Source organism: Triticum aestivum, chromosome 6B (genome assembly GCF_018294505.1).
Source record: "Triticum aestivum cultivar Chinese Spring chromosome 6B, IWGSC CS RefSeq v2.1, whole genome shotgun sequence".
Lineage (NCBI taxonomy): Eukaryota > Viridiplantae > Streptophyta > Magnoliopsida > Poales > Poaceae > Triticum > Triticum aestivum.
The window spans coordinates 415,605,133-415,608,965 of NC_057810.1; positions in this window are offsets into that span (position 1 = coordinate 415,605,133).

The following is a 3,833-nucleotide window of genomic DNA, read 5'->3' on the forward strand; positions in this document are numbered from 1 at the left end:
AATCTTTAGAGGTGCATTTAAGTCTTTCCAATAAGTCCCATTTGAAATCAATAGTCTTTAGCATATAAGAACCAGCACAAGAAGTATCGAGCAAGTTGCGATTATCAAGAGAAAGCCGAGCATAAAAATTCTGAATAATCATTTCCCGAGAGAGCTCATGATTGGGGCATGAATACAACATTGACTTAAGCCTCCCCCAAGCTTGAGAGATTCTTTATCCTTCGCGAGGCCAGAAATTATATATGTAATTACGATCACGATGAACAAGATGCATAGGATAGAACTTCTGGTGAAATTCCAACTTCAATCGCTTATAATTCCAATATCTCATATCATCACCTAGCCTATACCATGTCATTTCCTCTCCCTTCAAAGATAAAGGGAAGACCTTCCTTTTGACAACATCATCAGGAATACCTGCAAGCTTAAATAATCCACAAACTTCATCCACAAAGATAAGGTGTAAGTCGGGATGCAATGTTCCGTCTCCTGCAAAAAGATTAGCTAGCAGTTTTTCTATCATACCCGAAGGAATCTCAAAGTGAATATTTTCATAAGGTTCAGTAGGTTGAGGAGCATCTATTGGATCTTCTAGTTGGGGTGAAGATACCCCAAACAAGCTCCTCAAAGGATTAGTTCCCATAGTGACAAGTAACAGAAAATTTCAGCACACTATATAAATGTTTCCTTACCAAGTTCCACTCACCAAGAGCGCTACGCTCCCCATCAACGGCGCCAGAAAAGAGTCTTGATGACCTACAAGTATAGGGGATCTATCGTTGTCCTTTCAATAAGTAAGAGTGTCGAACCCAACGAGGAGCAGAAGGAAATGATAAGAGGTTTTCAGTAAGGTTTTCTCTGCAAGCACTGAAATAGTAGGTAATAGATAGTTTTGTGATAAGATAAATAGTAATGAGCAAAAAGTAAATAAAGTAAATAAAGTGCAGCAAGGTGGCCCAATCCTTTATGTAGAAAAAGATAAGCCTAGAAAAACTCTAATAATGAAGAGGGAGCTCCCGAGGACACATTGGGAATTATCGTCAAGCTAGTTTTCATCACGTTCATAAGATTCGCGTTTGGTACTTTGATAATTTGATATGTGGTTGGACCGGCACTTGGGTACTGCCCTAACATGGACAAGCATCCCACTTATGATTAACCCCTATTGCAAGCATCCGCAAATACAAAAAGGAGTATTAAGGTAAACCTAACCACAACATTAAACATATGGGTCCATATCAACCCCTAACGAAGCAACGCATAAACTAGGGTTTAAGCTTCTGTCACTCTGGCAACCCATCATCTACTTATTACTTCCCTATGCCTTCCTCTAGGCCCAAATAATGGTGAAGTGCCATGTAGTCGACGTTCACATAACACCACTAGAGGAAAGACAACATACATCTCATCAAAATATCGAACGAATACCAAATTCACATGACTACTAATAGCAAGACTTCACCCATGTCCTCAGGAACAAACGTAACTACTCACAAAGCATATTCATGTTCATAATCAGAGGAATAATAATATGCAGAAAGGATCTGAACATATGATCTTCCACCAAGTAAACCAAATAGCATCAACTACAAGGAGTAATCAACACTACTAGCAACCCACAGGTACCAATTTGTGGTTTTGATACAAGATTGGATACAAGAGATGAACTAGGGTTTTGAGATGAGAAGGTGCTGGTGAAGATGTTGATGGAGATTGACCCCCTCCCGGTGAGAGGATCGTTGGTGATGACGTTGGTGATGATTTCCCCCTCCCGGTGGGAAGTGTCCCCGGCAGAACAGCTCCGCCAGAGCCCTAGATTGATTCCGCCAAGGTTCCGCCTCGTGGCGGCGTAGTTTCGTCCCGTAAGCTTTCCCACGATTTTTTCCAGGGGAAAACCCTTCATATAGCAGAAGATGGACGCCGGAAGCCCACCAGGGGGCCCAGGAGATAGGGGGCGCGCCCTACAGGGGGGCACCCCCTGTCTCCTGGACAGGGTGTGGGCCCCCTGGCCTATTTCTTTTGCCCAAAAACTCTTATTAAATCTGAAAAGTTGTTTCGTGGAGTCTTAGGTCTTTTGGAGTTGTGCAGATTAGGTTCCCAACGTTTGCTCCTTTTCCAGCCAAAATTCCAGCTGCCGGCATTCCCCCTCTTCATGGTAAACCTTGTAAAATAAGAGAGAATAGCCATAAGTATTGAGATATAATGTGTAATAACAGCCCATAATGCAATAAATATTGATATAAAAGCATGATGCAAAATGGACATATCAAGGCGCGGGTTGAGATGGAGGGAGTTGTCGGAGCACGACGAGACAAACATATATCTTAAATATTTCGGGCTAATAAGGCGTTGGTTGAAATTTCCGGACAAGCCTAACGTGTATTGTACCAAATCAATGTGCACTACAAATGTCATTCAAAACTTTGAATTCATGTTATGTTCAATTAAAATATTTCGTTACGTGTATAATGCATGCAACCTACTACTCAAATGAACGTTTTAGTGCATTCCAAACGTATATACTACCGCTTCAATATGAACTAAATTTGAATTCGTTTCTCTATTTGAATAAGATCTACAGTAATGATTTTTGTGAAGTCAAAGCATTTGAATTCGTTTCTCTATTTTAATAAGATCTACAATCATCATCATTGTCAATTTAAACCATCGTTTGTGTATTATCTTCACAGCACACCACATGATTAGTCTCGAGTTACATATGAACTATGTGTACTATATGAACTCGAACTCGATTTTTTGAATCCACTTTTATGTTGATTTCAAATCACATTACATTTCTACCTCTAGCTAGATCTTCATAATCTAAACCATGTCTCATATGTATAATGTGTTTATCACATTATGTATGGTGCGCCGCCCCCTACGCCTACAAGTATTTAGATGTGAGTTGCAAACACCACCCATTAACACAAATTCAAATAAAATGTGAGAATGTTCAATATATAGTATTGTTTAGATTGTTCAATATTTAGTTGTAAGCTGCAAACGCCACACATTATCAGAAATTCATAAAATGTGAGATTGTTTGATGTATAGTATGGTTTAGATTGTTCAGCATTTAGCTGTGAGTTGCAAACGCCATGCATTATCACATTATGGTATAACATGTGCACAACACGTGTATCACCGCTATATTCATGCATGCATATGTTTAAAACACTATGATCTCCTATTGAAATATATGAATCCGCTTTCCTATCAAATTATGATCTTTGTTAGTCTCTTACACCCACACAATCCTCTAACCTTTGTACCTACCACTAACTTTCTCTCGTGCATGCACACACCCTCCTCGCCCTCCCCCTCCCTCGTCATTCTATCCACCGGGCACATTTTTTTTCTTTAGGTCATTCTCCCAGAGTCTCCACAACTCCTTTCTGACACACACCGATCGATAAACCTCTCCAGCGATGCCTGCCTACAACATACACAGACACCGTTAATCTCCTCCTTTATGTGTCATTGCCTCGTGTCTCTCATACGGTCACACACACGTGTAAACTCTCGCCCCTCTTTTCATCGATCTCACAACCGCAGACTCCTCTCCCTATCTAGCTAGTAGCTGGGCCTCTCGCACCACCTCATAGCTCCATTATCTCTGTCTATCCGTCTCGCCGGGCCTTATTTGCCTCTAACAAATGGACGTACACCGACCAATCTCTCGCTATACATATAGCTAGCTAGGTCCTTATAACTCGTTTTTACCCATGCGTCGATCGATCTACCTCATTAGTTGTGTCTCTCCCTTCCTCTGACAAACAACAATTGATCTACCGATCTAGTTAGGTTTGCTTACCAAACACATGGTTCCC